Raw genomic sequence first — 22,105 nt, forward strand, 5'->3', positions numbered from 1 at the left:
GCGGGCCATAGCACACACCCTCTTTTTTTTGCTTGGATAAGGATCTGTGCTCTGGAGACTTCCATGGAGCCCAGAAAGGAAAAAAGAAAGAAGCTTTCACTCGTATCCTTGACTGGGAAATTCAACTTGGTCTTTTAAAAGCATACTTTCCATTGGCCATAGACACGGATTAAAAAAACAAACAAACAAACCAAAAAAAAACCCAAAGTGGCCTAACAGCCCCTGCCTTTTTTAACAATGAGCTGGCTATGGAAACCATAATTCAAAATTCATGTCGCCAGCTTTGGGAGGGCTGTTCCAATACCACAATTCACACCTTCTTTTCTCCCCAGGGTCTTATCTGAGTGACACTGCTCTCTACAGCTGACCAAGGCTCTACTTCTAAGAGGACTCTTTCACTTCAGACTTAAATCAATCCACCCGGGAAACTTATGGTTCCAGAGCTGCATATTCCTGTCACAGAAGTATGTTGCTTTACGAAGTTGTGGGCTTTGAACATAACTGCATGATTACATCTTTAACCGCCTCGTGGTTTGTAAATAAAACACCTCCACCTCTCTCTACAGATAAATCTCTGAAATACGATCATTACCCTCTTATAGGCTGTGTGTTGTGAGTGACAGGATTGGGTGTACAATGAAAAGAACATTGGACTAGAGTCTGAGTTTCTGTTTGTAGGTTTTGTTGGTAGCTTCATCTGAAAGATGAAGGAATCAAGTGAGGCCTGAGACTCCAAACCTTCTCCTTGCTCATCAGAATCATCTGGGGGAGCTTTTTACAAATAAGGTTCCCCAACAAGCCCTTCCCTCGGAGAGTGTGACTCATAAACATGTTGGGGAGCCTCCCTGGGACGCGCATTTCTTAAAAGCTCCAGATGTGATTCTGTCTCCAGCAAGATTTGGGAACCATTTATTTTGATGAATTTTGATGTCCTGTGTAGCTCCGAGAAACAGGTGACCAGGAAGGAAAGATCAGAGAGGAATCCTTCTGAGTCTAGCTTGCAACCCGAGGCCTCTTCCTATTTGTGATGAACCGTTGGTGGAATCAAGAGTGTACGAGTACATAATTATTACTGTATTATTGACTATATCACCTATGCTTTACTTTATATCCTCACGCTTATTTTGTAACTACTAATTTGTTGTTCTTAATCCTTTAACCATTTCACCCTGACCCCTAATTCGCCTCCCATCTATCACCCCGGTAAATCTAATACCCATCTGACACCATACGTAGTTATTACAATATCATTGACTATGTTCCTTATGCTATTCCCATGACGACTTTGTAACAACCAATTTGTACTTCTTAATTCCTTCCCCTTTTTCATGCCCCTCCCCCCTAAACCCTTCTCATCTGGCAACTATCAAAATATTCTCTGTATCTATGAGTTTGTTTCTGTCTTGTTTTGTTTGTTTATTTTGTTCTTTAGATTTCACATATAAGTGAAATCACATAACATCTTTCTCTGTCTGACACTCTACTCAGCAAAATATTCCCCAGGTCCATGCATACCACCGCACATGGCAAGGACCCATTCCCTTCCATGGCCGAGCAATATTCCATTGCATATATGTACCACCTTCTTTTATCCATTTATCCACTGAGGGACATCCAGGATACCTCCACACCTTGGCCATTGTAAACAGTGCTGCTTTAAATATATGTATGCACACGTCCCTTCCAAGTACTGTTTTGGGTTTTTTTGGACAAATGCTCAGAAGTGGGATTACTGGGTCCATCTTTTCTCTTGTTATAGTCTTTGTTTTAAAGTCTATTTTGGCTAGTGTAAGTCCTACTACCCAATAATTTTTGTTTGTTTTCCCATTTTCATGAAATGACTTTTTCCATCCCTTTCAGTCTGTGTGTCTTTTTCAAACTGAAATGAGTCTCATACAGGCAGCATATGTAAAGATCTTGTTTTCTTATACATTCTGCCACCATACTTTTTATTGAAGCATTTAATTAATTTACATTGAAAGTAATTGTTACATTATAGATGATGTAATACAGAATTGTACACCTGAAATCTATGTAATTTTACTAACAATTGTCACCCCAATAAATTTAATTAAAAAAAAGAAAAAAAAAAAAAGAAAGTAATTGTTGATAGGTATGTAGGTATTGCCATTTTATTATCTGTATTTATTATTATTACTATTATTTATCATTATTTTACTTTATTTGTCTCAAACAAGTCCCAGTAACATTCCTTGTAATACTGGTTTGGTGATGAACTTCCTTTCACTTTTTCTGGTCTAGGAAGTTCTTTATATGTCCTTCAATTTTATATGATAACCTTGATGGATAGAGTACTTTTGGTTGTAGGTCCTTCTTTGTCTTTACTTTGAATATTCCGTGCCAATCCCTTCTGGCCTGCAAAGATTCTGTTGAGAAATTAGCTGCCAACCTCATGGAAGCTCACTTGAAAGTAACTAGTTGCATTAAATCTGTATATTGCTTTAGGTAATATGACCATTTTAACTATGCTGATTCTTCTAATCCATGAACATGGAATATCTTTCCATTTCTTTGTGTCTTATTCAAGCTCTATTAAAAATGTCTTATAGTTTTCAGTTTATAAGTCTTTCACATCCTTTGATAAGATTATTCCTAGGTATTTTATTCTTTTTGTTGCAATTGCAAAAGGAATTTTTTTTTTTAATTTCTTTTTCTGAGATTTCATTGTTAGTATATAGGAATGCAATGGACTTTTGTACATTGATTCTGTAGTCAGCAACTTTACTGTATTCATTTATTATTTTTAATAGCTTTGTAGTGGAGTCTTTAGGGTTTTCTATATATAGCATCATGTCATCTGCAAAAAGTGACAATTTAACGTCTTCATTCCCTGTTTTGATATCTATTTTTGTGTGAGAAATGATTCTGTTACTTATTTTATTTTATTTGTTTTTCAATTCTTGAAGTTATTACTGCTTTATTTACATTATTATTCTTTTTTTATTAGTTTCAGGTGCACAAAACAAAGGGATACTTAGACATTTATCATTTACATCCTTCACACTGTGTCAAACCCCTCCCCCCATCCACTATCCATCTGACATCACACACAGCCATTACATTTCCACTGTCTCCATTCCTAATGCTGTACGTCGCTTCTTGTAAGTATATACATATATATACATATATATATATATACATATATACATATGTATATATATATATATATATATATATATATATATATATATATATATATGTAAACTTGTAGTTGACATTCATTATTGTTCAGCTTCAGCTTCTGGTGTACAGTGCAGTGATCAGGCATCTACATCTTCCCTGAGGTGGTCTCCCTAATGAGACAAGTGTCCATCAGATACCCTACAAAATCTTTACAACATTATTGATTACATTCCCCAAATTAACTTTCGTAACCCAGTGGCAATCTTGTGGTTACTGACGCTTTCTAATCCCCTTAATCCCCTCACCTTCTCCCTTATCCCAACCCCCCTCCCATCTAGCAACCCTCAGTTTTTCCTCTATGTCTCCGAAACTGTTTCTCATTAGTTCATTCACTTATTCTCTTCTTTAGATTCCACATGTAAGTGAGATCATATGGTATTTGTCTTTCTCTTTCTGACTTATTTCACTTAACATAATGTTCTCTAGGTCCATCCATGTTGTTGCAAATGGTAAGATTTCTTTCTTTTTTATGGCTGTGTAATACTCCATTGTATAAATGTACCACAGTTTCCTAATCCAGTTGTCTACCGATGAGCATTTGGGTTGTTTCCATGTCTTGGCTATTGTGTATAGTGCTGCAATAAACACAGGAGTGCATAAATTTTTTTGAATTAGAGTTTTGGATTTCTCCAGATAGATACCCAGGAGTGGAATTGCTGGATCATAAGGTAGTTCCATTTTCAGATTTTTGAGATACCTCCATACTGTTTTCCATAATGGCTGCACCAATCTGCAATCCCACAACAGTGCACAAGGGTTCCCTTTTCTCCACATCCTCGCCAGCACTTGTTTGTTGATTTATTGATGATAGCCATTTTGGCTGGGGTGAGGTGGTATCTCATTGAGGTTTTTATTTGCATTTCTCTGATGGTTAACGAGGTTGGACATTTTTTCATATGTCTGTTTTCCATATGTATGTCCTTTTTAGAAAAATGTCTCTTCATGTCCTCTGCCCATTTTTTAATTGGGTTGGTTTTTTTTTTTTTTTTTTTGGAGTTGAGTTGAGTGAGTTTTTTATAAATTTCTGATATTAACCCCTTATCGGATATGTCATTGGCAAATATCTTTTCCCATTCCGTAGGATCCCTTTTTGTTTTATTGATGGTTTCCTTTGCTGTGAAAAATCTTTTTAGTTTGATGTAATCCCACATGTTTATTTTTTCTCTTACTTCCCTTACCCAAGGGGATATATCAGTAAAAATCTTACTCCGGGTAATGTCTGTAAAGTTTCTTCCTATATTTTCTTCTGGGAATTTTATGGTTTCAGATCTTATATCTAAGTCTTTAAGCCATTTTGAATTTATTGTTACATATGGTGTAAGGAGGTAGTCCAGCTTCATTTTTTTGCATGTGTCTGTCCAGGTTTCCCAGCACCATTTATTGAATAGACTGTCTTTACACCACCGTAAATTCTTGCCTCCATCGTTGTAGATTGAATGGCCATATAGGCATGGATTTACTTCTGGGCTCTCCATTCTGTTCCATTGATCTGTGTGTCTGTTTTTATGCCAGTACCATGCTGTTTTGATTACTGTAGCCTTGTAGTATAATTTGATGTCCGGTATCGTTATACCTCCCACTTTGTTCTTATTTGTCCAGATTGCTGAGGCTATCCAGGGTCTTTTATGGTTCCATATAAATATTAGGATTATATGTTCTATTTCTGTGAAAAAACAGTGTTGGTAGTTTGATAGGAATTGCATTGAATATGTATATTGCCTTAGTCAGTATGGACATTTTAACTATATTAATTCTTACTATCTATGAACATGGTATGTGTTTCCATCTACTTGTATCTTCTTTCATTTCTTTCTTCAGTGTCATATAATTTTCTGAGTACAGATCTTTTACTTCTTTGGTTAAATGTATTCCCAGGTATTTCATAGTCTTTGAAGCAATTGTAAATGAGATTGTTTTTTTTTTTTTTTAAATTTCTCCTTCTTATGTTTTATTATTGGTATGTACAAATGCAACTGATTTCTAAATATTAGTTTTGTATCCTGCTACTTTACTAAATTCATCTATCAGCTCTAATAGTTTCTTGGTGGAGTCTTTAGGGTTCTCTCTCATGTCATCTGCATATAGTGACAATTTCACTTCCTCCTTACCAATTTAGATGCCTTTTATTTCTTTTTCTTATGTGATTGCTGTGGCTAGAACTTCCAGCACTATGTTGAATAGAAGTGGAAAAAATGGGCAACCTTGCCTTTTTCCTGATCTTAAGGGGAATGGTTTTAGCTCTTCCCCATTGAGTATGATGTTAGCTGTGGGTTTATCATATATGGCCTTTATTATGTTGAGATATGGTCCCTCTATTCCCACTTTCGTAAGGGTTTTTATCATAAATGGGTATTGGATTTTGTCAAATGCTTTTTCTGCATCTATTGATATGATCATGTGATTTTTATTTTTCATTTTGTTAATGTGGTGTATCACATCAATTGATTTGCAGATGTTGAACCACGCTTGCATACCAGGGATGAATAACACTTGATCATGGCGTATGATCTTTTTAATGTATTTCTGAATCCTGTTCACTAATATTTTGTTGAGGATTTTTGCATCTATGTTCATTAGAGATATTGGCCTGTAGTTTCCTTTTTTTGTGGTGTCTTTAACTGATTTTGGAATCAGGGTGATAGTGGCCTCATAAAAAGTGTTCGGAGCCTTCCCTCCTTCTGGACTTTTTGGAACAGCTTGAGGAGAATAGGTGATTGTAAAATTCACTTGTAAAGCCATCTGTTCCAGGGCTTTTATTTGTTGGGAGATTGTTGATTACTGATTCAATTTCCCTGGTGGTAATCAGTCTATTCAGGTTTTCTGTTTCTTCTTGAGTTAGCCTTGGAAGGTTGTATGCTTCTAGAAAATTGTCCATTTCTTCCAGATTGTCAAATTTGTTGGCATATAGTTGCTCATAGTAATTTCTTAAATTTTTTTGTATTTCTGTGGTATCTGTTGTCACTTCTCCTCTTTCATTTCTGATTTTATTAATTTGGGTCCTCTCTCTCTTTTTTTAATGAGTCTGACTAAAGGTTTGTCGATTTTGTTTATCTTCTCTAAAAACCAACTCTTGGATTCATTGATCTTTTATATTGTTTTTCTGGTTTCTATTTCATTTATTTCTGCTCTGATCTTTATTATCTCCTTCCTTGTACTCCTTTTGGGCTTATTTTGCTGTTCTTTTTCCAGATCCCTTAACTGTGACGATAAACTGTTGATTGGTGATTTTTCTTGTTTCTTTGGGTAGGCCTGCAATGCTATGAATTTCCCTCTTAGGACTGCTTTCTCAGCATCCCACAGATTTTGGGTCGTTGTACTTTCATTTTTGTTTGTCTCGAGATAGCTTTTCATTTTTTCCTTGATCTCATGGTTGACCCATTCATTATTTAGTAACATGTTATTCAGCCTCCATGAATTGGTGTGTCTTCCAGTTTTTTTTCCTGTAGTTCATTTCTAATTTCATAGCACTGTGGTCAGAGAAGACAATTGGTATGATTTCAATTTTCTTACATTTATCAAGTCTTGTTTTGTGGCCTAATATGTGGTCTATCTTGGAAAATGTTCCATGTGCACTTGAGAAGAATGTGTATTCTGCAGCTTTGAGGTGAAATGCTCTGAAAATATCGATTAAATCCAAGTGGTCCAACATGTCATTTAAGGCCGTTGTTTCCATATTGATTTTCTGTCTGGAAGACCTATCCCTTGTTGTCAGAGGTATGTTGACGTCCCCTACTATGATAGTGTTACTGTTAATCTCTGTATTTATGTCAGTCAATATCTTTTTTATATATTTAGGTGCTCCTATGTTGGGTGCATAGATGTTTACTAAGGTTATGTCCTCTTGTCGGATCGATCACTTTATTATTATATAGTGCCCATCTTTGTCTTTTAATATGTTCTTCATTTTAAAGTCTATTTTGTCAGATATAAGTATTGCAACTCCTGCTTTTTTCTCATTTCCACTTTCATGAAATATCTTACTCCAACCCTTCACTTTCAGCCTGTGTGTGTCTTTTGATCTGAGGTGAGTCTCTTGTATACAGCATATGCAAGTGTCTTGCTTTCTTATCCACTCAGCCACCCTATGTCTCTTGATTGGAGAATTTAATCCATTTACATTTAAAGTGATTATTGATAGGTACATAGTTATTGCCATTTTTAAATTTGCAGTTAGATTGTTTTCATCTTTCTTCTATTTACAGAAGTCCTTTTAGTATTTCTTGCAATGCTGGCTTGGTTGTAATAAATTCCTTTAGCTTATCATTTTCTGGAAAGCTCTTTATCTCTCTTTCAATTTTAAATGATAGCCTTGCTGGATAAAGCAATCTAGGTTGTATGCCTTTGTTTTCCATCACTTTGAGTGTCTCCTGCCACCCCCTCCTGTCCTGCAATGTTTCTGTAGAAAAGTCAGTTGATAGTCTTATAGCAATTCCTTTGTATGTAACCCGCTGTCTTTCTCTTGCTTCTTTTAGGATTCTCTCTTTGTCTTTAACCTTTGCCATTTTAAATATAATGTGTCTTGGTGTTGACCTGTTTGGGTTTATCCTGGTTGGAACTCTCTGCACTTCCTTGGCTTGTATGTCGGTTTCCTTCACCAGGTTAGGTAAGTTTTCAGACATTATTACTTCAAATATGTTCTCAATCCCTTACTTCCTCTCTTCACCTTCTGGTATTCCTATGATGCGTATGTTGTTGTGCTTGATGTTATCCCACAGGTCTCTTAAACCATCTTCATTGTTTTTTATTCTTTTTTCTTTCCGTTGTTCTGTTTGGGTGATCTCTGCTAACTTGTCTTCTAATTTGCTGATTGGATCCCCTGCTTCATCTAACCTGCTGTTAATTCCTTCAAGTGAATTCTTTATTTAAGTAATTGTGTTCTTTATTTCTAACTGGGTGTTCATTGTGATTTTTCTATCCTTCTTTATATCATCTGTAAGCTCCTTAGACATTCTTATCATCAGTGTTCTGAACTTTGTCTCTAATAGGTTGGTTACCTCTATTTCATTTGGTTCCAATTCTGGAGCTTTCTTCTGTTCTTTTATTTGGGACATGTTTCTTTGTTTCCCCATTCTGGCTGACTCTCTGTGTTTGCTTCGATGTATTGGGTAGAACCTAGGGTTCTTAGTTCTTGGTGGGTTATCTTATGTAGTATGTGTCCTTTATATTTGACTTGCTCTACTTCGTTCTTCTCCTCTGCATGTGCTCCAAAGCTGACTCTTGTGTTGTGTATATTGTCCTGTTAAAAAAGATCTTTAATTGCTTTTTGCTTGTGAGTAGGTGGGGTTAACTCCTAGGCTGACTAGCTGTGAGACCTGGCTCTGCCCACAGCAGGGTGTTCTGCTGCGTGAGGGTTGACCACTTTAATGAGGTTTGGCCTCTATGGGCTCTTGTGCCTGTAGAGAATTCCCTCTGGGTGTGTCACTTGTAGGTCACACCCAGTAGTACTCTGGTTTGGTCTGGGGTTGGCCTCTGGGTGTGTTGAATCTTGTGCCTCTTAAGCTGGGCCTTGTGTAGGGCAATTTCAGAACAAAGCAAATCACAAAGCACAACAACAACAACAACAACAAAGAAAAAGCCAAATGCATTCACATGGAAAAACAACTGATAACCTACACTCAACACAGGCAAAGATATCAAAGATATAAAAACAAAACAAAACAATAAAAGCAGCACCAGTCTTGGCTTAATCCCATCAAGTAATCTCCAGGTTGTCCTCTGCTGTACCAAAGAGTCCTCTGTGTATTGTGAAGGCAGAGCCGGTCACCTGGTGCCCAGAGTGACCTTGGGACTGCAGGTTTAGATGAGTGGGGCTGAGGGGTCTGGATGATAGTTTCTACAAAGTCAGTGCAGCTTCTGCTCTTGCCTGCTCATAGCACACTGAGAGTAGCACCACCAGCCTTGTGCCCAGTTCTCCTGAGTCTTAGGGCACTTCTTCCTTGTGTGTGTGTGGGGGGGAGGGGGGGCGGGGGGGAGATTTCTGAGCTGCTGAAAGCCCAGAGCTGCATCTGCCACCTATTGCTGTTCCCTGGAAGTGTCTCTGCAGTTGTAATTGCCCTACCCTAGGCAGGCCAGAAAGGGTGGGGGCTGGGGATGGAAGGGTCTTCTCTCTCTCAGTCCAGCCGTGTCACACTCTTCCCACAGGCCAGAAAAGGTGGTGGCTGGGGGTGGAGGAGTCTCTTCTCTCCTAGCCCAGCAAAAATCACACTCTTCCCAGCCTTTTCCCTGGGTCAGAGCTGCACACTGGTCTTCCCAGAGCCTGAGCACTACAGCTCCTCTGTAATCTGACACTACTCCTCAGTTCAAGGGCCAGTTTAAGTCTCTGGAAGGGCACGGATAGGATTGGGAGTGTGGGGGGAGGGGCCCAGGTATGGAGTTTGTGTTGTTTGTCCAACCTAGGGCCCAGCTGGAGGTCTCAGCTGAGGTTTTTGCCTCAAATACTGGATATGCTGCCCCCTTGGCAGGAGTGATCAGCTGTGGGATGCAGGGAAAGAGCCCTCCTCCTGGCTTTTGTGTTCTCTGTTCTGTCTTGGGATCCCTTGCATCTCTGCAGCTGCGGATGCCAGCCGCATTTCCCCAGCCGCAGTTGCGGCCGCATCTCCACAGCCACAGATGTGGCTGTGTTTCCACTCCGCTCCCTTCCCTCTTCCCCTGTTTGACCAATTTACCCACCTTCAAGTAATCCTCGCACAAGTTTCTTAGCTCTTCTGTGTGATGAGGAAAGAGTCCTTTGATGGGTTATAGATGTCCTGTTTGTGATAAGATCCGGAGGAGAACTAAAAAAGTCCGTCCCGCTGCCGCCATTCCTATGACATCACCCCCTTTGATATTTTATCTCGATACCTTTTATTCCTTTCCTCTTGCCTGATGTCTCTGGCTAGAACTTCCAATACTATGTTGAAAAGCAGAGGTAATAGGGAACAGCCCTGTCATGTTCCTGAACATAGAGCAAAGGGCTTCAGTTTTTCACCGTTAATTATTATATTAGCTGAGGTTTTGTCATATATGGCCTTTATTATGTTATTTTCCTTCTATACCCATTTAATTATGTGTTTTAATCATAAATGGATTTTGTATGCTGTCAAATGCTTTTCCTGCATCTATTGATACAATCATATGGTTTTTGTCCTTTATTTTGTTTATATAGTGTATCACGTTTATCGATTTTTGTATGTTGAACCATCCTTGTGCATGTGAGATGAACCCCATTTGGTCATGATGTATAATCTTTGTAATGAATTGTTGCATTTAATTCGGTAGAATTTCATTTAGGATTTTTGCATCTGTATTCATTAGAGATATTGATCTGTGATTTTCTTTTTTGTGTGTTATCCTTACCCGCTTTTGGTATCAGGGTAATGTTGGTCTCATAATGCAATCCATATCAAAATACCAATGGCATTTTTTAAAGAAATAGAACAAAAATTCATCAGATTTGTATGGAACCACAAAAGACCCCAAATAGCCAAAGCAATCCTAAGAATAAAGAACAATGCTCGAGGTATCACACTCCCTTACTTCAGCTTGTACTACTGGGCAACAATAACCAAAAGAGCTGGTATTGGCATAAAAAACAGATACACAGATCCATGGAATAGAATTGAGAAACCAGAAATAGACTCACATGAACATGGACAGATAATTTTCAACAAAACCAAAAACACACAATGGAGAAAAGACAGCCTCTTTAATAAAATGGTGCTGGGAGAATTGGAAAGCCATATGCAAAATAATGAAATGAGACTGCTCCCTGTCAGTGTGTACCAAAATTAATTCAAAATAAATCAAAGACCTATACATAAGACCTGAAACAATAAACAGCAATGAAGAAAATATAGGTACTAACCTTTGGACCTTGAGTTCAAAGAGAATTTTATGAATTTGACCTCAAAGGCTAGGAAGTAAAAGCTTAAATAAGTGAATGGGACTATCTCAAAGTAAAAAGCTTCTGCACAGCAAAAGAAACCATCGACAAAATAAAGAGACAGCCAACTGAATGGGAGAAGATTTTTGCAAACAGCACCTTCAATAATGGGCTAATATCCAAAATATACAAGGAACTCATACAACTCAACAACAAAAAACAATCTAATTGAAAAATGGGCAAAGGATCTGAATAGACATTTTTACAAAGAAGACATACAGATAGATGGCAAATAGACATATGAAAAAATTCTCCACATCACTAATCATCAGAGAAATGCAAATAAAAACCACAATGAGATATCACCTCACACCACTTAGAATGGCTATCATCAACAAGACAAATAATAACGTGTTGGAGAGACTGTGGAGAAAAAGGAACCCTCATACACTATTGGTGGGAATGCAGATTGGTGTAGTCACTATGGAAGGCAGTGTGGAGATTCCTCAAAAAATTAAAAATAGAATTACCATATGACCCAGCAATCCCTCTCTTGGGTATCTACCCAAAAAATCTGAAAACATTTATCCGTAAAGATATATGTGCTCTGATGTTCATTGCAGCTTTATTTATGGTGGCCAAGACATTGACACAACCAAAGTGTCCTTCCATAGATGATTGGACAAAGAAGAAGTGGTATATATACACAATGGAATACTATTCTGCCATAGAAAAAGATGAAACAGTGCTCTTTACAACAACATTGATGGACCTTGAGATTATAATGCTAAACGAAATAATTCAGACAGAAAAAGTCGAGAACAATATGATTTCACTGATATGTGGTATATTAAACTGAAAACAACAAAAGAACAAGAAAACAAAGGAAGAAAGAAAACTCATAGACACAGACAATAGTTTATTGGTTACCAGAGAGTAAGGGGGGAGAGGGATGGTAGATGAGAGTATAGGGGATCAATTATATGATGATGGAAGGAGAACTGACTCTGAGTGGTGAACACACATGTGATTTATAGATGATGTAATACAGAATTATACACCTAAAATCTATGTATCTTTACTAACAATTGTCACCCCAATAAACTTTAATTAAAAAAAAACAGACAAACATAAGAATGAATATCTTGATAGACTGTGAGTCTAGCAGTAGAATACATCATTTTCCTCATTGGAATATGTGAAGACAGCCTAAAAAAACAGCAGTCCTGGATAGCTGAGGACATCATGGGCTTAGACTTTGAAGGAATGGGACTGTTATGCCAGTAAATCTAATATTTAAAAGAGGTTTTACCCCAATATGTACATCAAAAAGATGAAGTGTCCCTAGTTGCTTTCATTCACACGTGCATTCACATGGCACCAAAAAAATCAAGAGCAACATGGAAAGTGCTGAAGACATGCCAGAAATCCCCTTGGCATGTCATTATTTCGTCACATAATTGCTGACATCCTTTGGTGCTGAACATTGCAGCCCTCATCCTCAGTAATTGGTGGCTTGCTCTGTATTTATGCCTGGATTTAATCCCTAAAGAAAATATCCCTCCCCCTAAGACACACATACTCTTGTTTTTTTTTCACCTCCTCTTGCCTGGTCAGCCTACACTGCCCCTATTATGTGGCCCAGCCACACACACACAGAGGTCCCCAGGCGACAGGTTTTCAGACGAAAGGATATTTGAATAAATGGGTAAAATATGGGCTCTTCATCCCCCCCTTCACCTGAAGCGTGCTTTGACAGTGTCCTCTCCCTGCGTCTCCAACATCCACTGACAATTGCCACTGCCAATCTTTCATTCAGGGGACAGTCTCCTTCCAGTCCTACACAAAATGGAGTTTGAATGAAATATAAAAGCCTAACTGAAAAATTTCAGTAAAACAGGAAACATGATTTTAAACTCCTGTTATTGGAGAATATTTTGAGTATTTCAATCACTGTTTTGGTCAGAAAAGTTAGTGGCATGTGCTTAATCGTTAATAGCAAAATTTTCTCATTGTTCCAGCACCGAGTAACAAATTACAGTGGCAATATGATTGAAAACCATCAAGTCAAATCCTTGCTGATTACTAAAATAGTTAATAGAACTCAAAGGAGAGGGACCATATGTGCATTAATAGATATTCCCTGCTCCTTCCATCCATGCTCACTGCTTGTGAATTATATACTACTTATTTCTTAGTGTATCTCTTTTTGTCTTTCACAACAAACCCACTCCTGTAGATGTCTCTTAGAGCTCAAAAAAAATACTAAAATGTTCCAGGTAGAGCAGCAAATAGCATTTGGTTTTACAAAAAGTTTATGTATTGCTTGTGTTAGTAAAGAACTAGCCATTCCTTCAGAAGAGCCTTTTAATCCTAAATAATTCCTTTTTCCATAAATGATTGATGTCCAAGTTTACACTATATATATATCAGATCAGTTTGCTTCTTAAAAGACTATAATGAGGACAATGAGGAAAGGAATTGCCAAGCAACAGATTGAATAAAGGAAAGCAAGGTCTCACCGTGGACTGTAGCAGGGAGGAAAAAGAAGAGAGTGGGGCTTGTTTCTCTTTTCATGGACATATTATTACAGAAACTCAAATGGCAGATAGAAGAGCCACAGCCTCACTTTGCAGAGCCTGTTGAGAAGTGAGTGGACTGGAGGAGATATCATCACAGGCAGAGCAGGATGTGGAGCAGGCCGGGGCCTGCACACCCAGCACAAGGTATGTGACTGAAAGGCAACGAGCTGGCCTGCGGCAGGTGCAGCGCAGCCAGTGCCCGTCGGCCCCAGGAAAAGAAAACCTGCAGGTGCAGTTGGGACATGTCCTGAGACTCCAAAGCCACATGTTTTTCTGAATAGTTGTCCTATCTTCATTGTCTGCCTACAAGATTATGGTTTGCAGTGGGAGGGGATGAGAGGGAGTGGTTTGGTGGAGTCTCCAGTTCCAGGGCTTTGATGGCACACGCAGACTACTCCAGAAGTGAGGTGCAGTTGGAGGAGGTGAGACTGTGCAATGGCAGTGGTGAGGGTGTGGACTCACCCTGCTAGCCCCATGCAGCCCCTGGATCCCTGGGAGGACTCTCTTCTCTCCAGAGACCATGGTGGACACCGGGAGTTTGTTGGCTCCAACTCAGCACTGCCCTCCTGCCCTCCATTCTGGGCAGTTTTCTCCTTCCACCTCAGCCATCCTTGGGCAGTGACTACTAAGCATCCCAACTCAGTGTTTGAAAGCCCCAGAATTTCCAAATGCTGCCCCAATTCTCTTAGCTCAGTCGGGGAACCAACATGGTTTCATACATACTGTCCACACTCAGTGGTTCTTTGCTAAAGGACCTCTTAGTCCCTCTGGAGGGGTGGGGGGTCACTTCTCTCTTATTATATTTATGTGACATTGAAAACTTAGACTGGGACCCCTGGTTCTAACACACATTTTAATATAACCCTCTACTTTCTCCAAAAGGTTTCAATCTCAAACAATATTTAATATTTATATCAATTATTCTGTAAGAAAATGGGAGACATAACACTAAGTGAAGCTACCAAAACTATAGAAGATGAATGTGAATTCAACACCACCATTGCAGTTTATTCTGTTAAGCTATCTCAATACTACTAAAGGGAAGATGGGGCTTATGATGGATATCCACAGAAAGAGGTTCAGCCATGCTCCCACATAATGTGGTTGTCAGTCTCACATCACCCTGCTGTCACTCTTTTTTTTTTTTTAAATTTTCAACGTGTTTAATTTTTTTCCCTTCTACCAGAATGCAAATCCATGAATGCATAAGAGCTTTCCACTTTTATTCACTGATGTCTTCCCTGGCCTTGCACATAATAGACACTTAATAAATATTTGCTGAATGAGTGAATTACTGAATCCCAAGGCCTTAATGGAAAACCTTTTTGTGCTGGAGCTCAGAAAATTTGTGTGCTTAAGGTAATGTTGTTTTGAGAAAGTTGTGACAGCATTAAGTATTCGACAATATAAAGTGAGAGGCTGAATTAGCTCTCCCAAGTCCAAGGCAGCCCTGATGACCTATGACTTACCCTGTGAAATCAAGTACAGGAGTCAATGTTTTATTCTATTCATTTCATGGGCTTCAGTAATATCCTGTTCATTTTGGTTACCAAACAAAATTGAAAATGGCTCATTGGAGAACAAAAAGGAGTAAACTAGGGACATTCGAATACCTGGAAAAGTTACCGGGATTAAGTATTTCTTTGCTTATGGAAGAGTAACAGCTGATTCAATGCATCTACTTGAATTCTACAGATGTAAGTTTATTACATGGAATATACCTTCGAAGAATGGAAGAAAAGTAAATAGACTCCAATTGACATGTATGGTAAGTTTGGTTTCACTTAAAGATTATTCTATTGATAACATTAGAACAAACTATAGCAGTCTATTGAGAAACTAACATTGTTGTGAAGCTTCACAATTAAATTGTTATACATTATTTTGATACCTAAGATGTGCCCCTTCATGGATAGGCCACTGAAGAATTCCACTAGGGTGAGGATCTTATATATCTTCAGGCCGTGGGTAAAGTTTTAATGTCAGGGTTTCAAAACTCATAGATAGCCACAAAATCTTCACTTTTAAAAACAGGGAATGTGCAGGTCAACAGGATAAGATTATGTGGTAAAATTTACACTGACGAGAAAAATCTTTTCCTAGCAAGTATCTGCTATATTATTAGGAGAAGTTATGACAATTTTAGTGCTTCTGAAAGGTTGCCCAGGTTCTCAGCACATACTAGAATAAGACAAAGGAGTTCTGGAGTTCCCTCCAGTCACTTTTGCCCTTATACTCACATACATAAACTGCCCAAGTCCTCTCACACGTCCACACCTCTTTCAGAAACAGCCTTCCACCCACATTTTCCTGCCTGACAAACTCTTACTCACATTAAATTTCACCTCCATCTTAAACCTTCCCAGTCTATGCCAAGAAGTCTGGCCAACCCATTGTCCAGACCTCTCACAGCATCATATAGCATTGCACTCATTTATCAATTTTGATTTCATTGTGCAGGGACTATAATTCATTTCAGTGCCTTGTCTGACATATAATAATTTCCCCATTAAAGTGACAGATGTATGAAGAGTGTTCTCAGATGAAACTCATGGATTCTAGAGGACTCTTAAAATTTCCCAAACATTCCCAGAATTAAGATCTTCTACCCTCACAAATGACAAATGTTTGTTTAGGCAATTCATCCTATATCAGTTTCACAGTACCTGACCCTCTCAGCAAGCATGCCATACCACAGATCTGGCCATCACTGGAACACATTTCCTTCCAAAATCTTCACCTCAATTATTTTCAACTTTGAACACAATCACCCAAATTTCTGCCTCTTGAATCCCAGTCTCATTTCACTGTATCTTTCATATCATAAATACCTCCACTAGTTTAATCCCTACAGTTTGTCCCAAATCATCAACTGACATTAATTTTACTTTCTTCCCTCTTCCTACCGTTCCCTGCTCTTTTTTTCATCTGAATAATTCCTACTCATGCAACAGTCTTGCTTCTGGCCTTGTCTCTTTCAAGAAACTCTCTCTGGTGGCCCTTAGTAAGAAGATAGCACACTCTCCTGTCAGCCTATTGCTGTACGCAGCCCTTTACAGTACAATTTCCTGTTACTGTATCTTTATATTCTTCAACAGATGAGCTCCTCAGGGAACAAAATATATCTTATTCATCTTCAATCCCATGTCAATAAGTGACTGTTAGTTTCTCACCTTTTGTGAAGATTCTATGGGCAGCCTGGGCAGGATCTGTAAAGTTGAAGGATTTGAAGAGGATAGAAAGTTGTCTGGATCCTTGGAAAAGTTAGAGTTTCTCATGATTATTGGTAAGATTTAAAGAAAACCGACTTGGGTCTTCTCTACTGGCTTAAAATTCCAAATGGGAGGACAAAACACTTCTGCATTGAGGAGCTGATCTATGTGAAGAATTTTACCTCCCCTTTCATCCACAAGGCAGTACAACCATCAGCTCCTTGAAGTTTCATGTTAATCTTGGGTTTTCTTACAAATGACAGTCAATACAAATGTTCCTCTCATGTACTGTGGGGTGCACAGCCACATAGGAAAGCAATAGGTGGTTGGGTATCTTAGGGCAAATACTGAAATACGATTCACATCAGTACTCTCAATTAATTATCCTATGAGTCCATCCATATTTCCCCTGTCAGCTGAATCTATTCATCCTTGAAGGTGTACATCAAATTCTACTCCTGTGGCATATACCCCATCCTAGATTCGTCAATAAACTACAAAAATTGAAAATGAGAGCGGTATACAAGAATTCCCTTCTCCATCCTTTGAATTCCTGATGCCATCTTTGTCTTTGTCACCAATTTGGCATAGTTTTGGATTTAAGGGACTTGAGAGACTTGCATTTACCATTGCCCCCCCTACAGATTCATATTTCACCATCAACGGGCATGTTATAGGTGTTCCATAAATATTGATTATTTGATCGATGGAAAAAGCACACTGATCACTGATCTAAAGGAAAGATCTCCCAGGAAGTTAAAGACCAGAGTTTATAGTAAATAAGACTATCATTCTTTAGCTATTCTGGCCAATATGAAAACAAAACCCACTTCCCATAAATCTTTATTGAAGAGCCACATACTGAGTCATTTGTCAAGGCTGATTAAGTAGTATCCATACCCAACCCAGGTAACTGCAGGAATTTTATTATTTGTGTGGCAGTTTAATATTTTGCAAAATCACTTTTATATCCATGACTTTATTTGATCTTTACAACCATCTTGGAAGTGAATGGGGCAGATGTGATGCTTAATGGATGAATAAATTGAAGCACAGAGAGGTCAGGAGACTTTAGTTCTAAAGCCTGCATGAGAGAAATGACTGGACAAGATCACAGTGCTGGCTCAGAGAGATCCAGCAGCTTATGATAAGCAAAATTCACATGCAACCAAATAGAAGAGCAGATGAATGCTAAAACAGAGGTTCGGTGTCATGGAAGATAGAGGAAGATACAAAGGCCAACTTCCCTGACATACTCTCTCCACCCAGGAGAGACCTTCATCCAGAGGGGACCTGATTCCATGGGACTTGAGCAAACACTTTGCATTCAGACCTTCCCAAATGCTGCAGGTTCTAAAGAGATGAAAGGGGCTTTGAATATGTGCACTACAATAATTATGTTTGTTTTAATGGAGCAATGCATACTTCTGTTATGCTACGGTGCAAAGGCCTAATTATTCAAATGCAGCCATTAGTTCCCACACAGCAGAGATGATAGCAGATGTTGTAAAGATACCATCTCTTGGCCCTTTGCCCACCAGCCCAGCCACAAGGACACTTCAAAAGCAACAGCAGCTCCTGCCAGGAGCATCCCACAACATGTCCTAGGAAATTAGAGCCCAAAGTTGACTTGAGACATCTGGAGGAAGAAGGGGGTCAGTGTGGCAGTAACAAGCCCTTCCTCCCACAGCTCTCGGGTAGATGAGGCAGCAGCTGGACCTGGTTAGAAGAGTGATCTGGACTGCCTGGAGCCCTGTGTCCTGCTGGCTGTTTTCACATAGACAAGCAGCTCCTATCAAGACACAGAACCTGTGTCAGAAACTCATTTCAAACCTAGTACCCAGAAACCTGTCCAACTTCTTACCACCACTACCATTATGTGTATATATATATATATATATATATATATATATATATATATATAATATATATTACATATACATAAATATATTATATATTACATATATATTACATATATATATAAATCTAGGTAAGAATGAAGTCAAAGAATTTGCATCTAAGTTCAGGAAGAAGAACATGAACTTCAGAAAGGCCTACAGAACTCAAGAGGGCTCTGAAAGTATACCAATATAATATATATAATATTATATATATATAATATTATATATATATAAATATAAATATAAATATATATATATATATATAACTCTAGTTGAATTTGTGTGGTATACTATTGCTCAAACTTGAGTACTTAGAAGCAAGCACCAGCCTGCCTGCATTTTTCCCTGCCTGAGTAACAACTGGGAAAACACAAAGGGCTTTAAAAAGTTTAAATAATTACCAAAAAAAAAGTGACTGCATCATTATTATCACCAAACTGCTGAATATTTAGATTTCTGTAAACTGAAAAATTTTAAGTTCAGAGACAATCAGGGATTGTTTTTTTGTCTGCATCAACCATAGCAAGGAGATTTCCTGGAAGTGGGGTCCCTCACGTCCTTATTTTTTTTTTGTTTTCTGTGTGTGTATGTGCACAAGTGTGAAGACACACACACACACACACACACACACACACACGCATACACACACCCTTGTCTCTTTAATGAGCAACCTGCTGTAAACAAGAGATGTGGAAAGAAACGAGAGAACTTTAAGGAAATACTCTTGACAAAGATTTCTGCCACTTTGTTCTTCAATGACATTTCCTTCTGCCTTCTCATATCTACCAAATCATAGAAAGTCTATCTCCCCAAAAATTGCAGTGTGAATAGCTCTCAGTCTAAAAAAAGAAAAATGACCAAAAGAAAAATCTCCCATAGTGAGGGAAACCACACTTCATACCTGCTAGCACAGGCTCTGTTTTAATAAAACCAAGATCTGCCATCACAGGAGGTGAAAGGTGAAAAGGAAGGAGGAGGTGAAAAGTGCTAAGATTCTTCAGGATACCCCTTCCACAGCAACATGTTTAAAAATCCTATTGGTGAGGGATTTCTCAGATTCGATGCATTGTGCTTTTTTACCCTACGAAGATGCAAAAGAAAATCTAGGTAAGAATAAAGTCAAAGAATTTGCTTCTAAGCTCAGGAAGAAGAACATGAACTTTAGAAAGGCCTACAGAACTCAAGAGGGCTCTGAAAGTATACCAATTAAAAAAAATAAGCACACACACTTAAAAATTTTAGTTAACAGTCAAAATATTAAGTGAGAAGTAATAGCACATTGGCTGGCTTGTATCAACTGAAGCAGAGGAAGGTCAATCATAGCCCTTTTCTAAGAACAGAAAGAATTTTGCACACCTGAAAAGGATCTTGAAATAGCATTAAATCCATATTTTAATACTAAAAGAATACTAGAACACCAAGAAATACTAAGTGCCATCCCGGAAGATCAGGATGAGTAATGACAGTAGAGACCATATAGATCAAAGCCTCGTCTTGTAGTCAGGAAAGCAGGATCCAGCTGGTTCCCAGGCTTCACAGCTAGCTGATGAGGGTAGGACTTAGAAAAACCAAAGGGAGATTATGTTATTACCCCCATTTTACAGATAAGGAAACTGGAGTCAAGTAATGAATCTAGGGTAATTCAGCAAATAAATAGCACAGAAGAGCTCTGACCGACAGCTTGCTGTGACCGGACCAGCACCTCCAAATTCTGCACAAACTTCTCCATAAAACAGTGGCCTCAGGTCTGGATATACAGGTAGAAGATAGACTAATGGAACTAGATGAGTCTTGGCTCTGCATTTGAACACCTCCTAGCAAAGTGTCATCCTTCTCACAGCCCAGTCAAGGTCTATGCCCCATAGTATAGCCAGGAACACAGGTGCAGGGCTGTGCATAAGAATATGCCATTATCTTTAGGGGGGTTGATGCAAAAAAAAAAAAAAAAAGCTCAAATCACTATTACCAGAAGATATGTAAATTAATACTTCATTTCCCTGAAACATATCTTCTGAACAAATACTGTCTTCTATATTTGTCTCTTCACTTTCCACATAAAAAATACTAAACCAAAAACAGGGCAGCTTTAGCTTCCTCAGGCACAATACAACAAAGGGTAAGATTGGGCTCCAGATATTTTTGAGACCTCAGTGAAGAGAAATGGAAAAATATGCTGTATCATCTGACACAGCCCACCCAAGCTGTGTGTGGAGGCCCAACCAGTGCTATTCTTGAAGGTTGCTCAGCCTCCAAGAGTGTGACCCACATAATCATACAACTGCTCATTAGGACCGAAGACCAACCCATGCTTCTGTGCAGAACATGAAATTCCCTTGACAGAAAGGAACATTTTCCATTGTCAGTTTTCATGGAAAGAGGCCAAATTCAGGGTGAGTTGAAGTAGGGGAGCATATGCTCCTCTGTGAGGCCAAATGTCAGGACTGAAGTTCCCTGAGGGGGAAGGAAGTGAAGGCTGAGAAGAGGCAGTGACCTAAGGGAAGGTCAAGGTGCTTGGTGTCAATTATGGAGAGCTCCATGGCCAGGGGCGCTAAGCCTGTCTTTGTGCATGAACCACTTTGGCTTCTGTGAGGCCTATAAACCTCCTTTTCAAAATTATGTTATAAGTACACAACATAAAATAAATAAGATTAAATAAAAGCAGTTATACTGAAATATGTTGTATCTGTGCACCCCTTCGTTAAAAGCTCATTAGAGAGCTCGAGTGATCTAAATTTTGGCATAAAAAGGCAGTATTTCAGGGAAAAAAGGCACTGCATTATGCAATTCAATTTTGTAGTCTCAAACTGTCATAGGTCATTTTGCCTGTCATTTCTGATAAAGGACACTTGGCTCTTACAAGAGTCTGGAGTTAGAACATCCGATTCCAACTACCAAAGGCCTCAAATGTTTACTGTGAGCCACTTAGATTCTGTGTTATACTGGAATGCCAAACAACTGGCTAAAAGCTAACTAAAATATGATTTCCAAGTACAAAGATATTTGTGTATAATCATATTTTTAATAAATTGTATTGAATACATTTGTTTTTATAGGACATTAACACATTATTACTTTACATTTTATGCTGCTTTTCTTATGAGTTACCCAAATCGTAAATAAACCCAAAGATTCTCTCAGAGACAAATAAATATAAGGTATTTAGGACTTGGTTTTAATTTTGTTTTATACATCTTAAGAGAGGTGTCTGATGGCAAGTGTTAGTTGTTATTTAGAACTTTGAAATGGAACCTGAGAGCAGCCACATGCACCCTGGGTCACAAGGAAGCACAGTCCCACGCACCTGTTCACCTGCTCCTGTGGAGCTCTGCTTCCTGAGAACGGAGC

General features: G+C 38.5%; 1 long non-coding RNA gene across 3 annotated transcripts in view; it reads left to right on the plus strand.

Annotated features, from left to right (window-relative positions):
• The window catches only part of LOC141568554 (uncharacterized), a 58,451-nt gene that overhangs the window by 30,622 nt on the left and 5,724 nt on the right, over positions 1 to 22,105 (plus strand). For 2 of the 3 annotated variants that reach the window (XR_012491703.1, XR_012491702.1), the window contains exons 2-3: positions 13,659 to 13,791; positions 15,343 to 15,415. This is a non-coding gene — a long non-coding RNA (uncharacterized LOC141568554). Of the gene's footprint in view, positions 1 to 332; positions 465 to 7,676; positions 7,808 to 13,658; positions 13,792 to 15,342; positions 15,416 to 22,105 lie in introns of all 3 variants that reach the window. The other variant, XR_012491704.1, reaches the window with a different exon arrangement.

This window comes from Rhinolophus sinicus, linkage group LG14 (genome assembly GCF_036562045.2).
Source record: "Rhinolophus sinicus isolate RSC01 linkage group LG14, ASM3656204v1, whole genome shotgun sequence".
NCBI classification, from domain to species: Eukaryota; Metazoa; Chordata; class Mammalia; order Chiroptera; family Rhinolophidae; genus Rhinolophus; species Rhinolophus sinicus.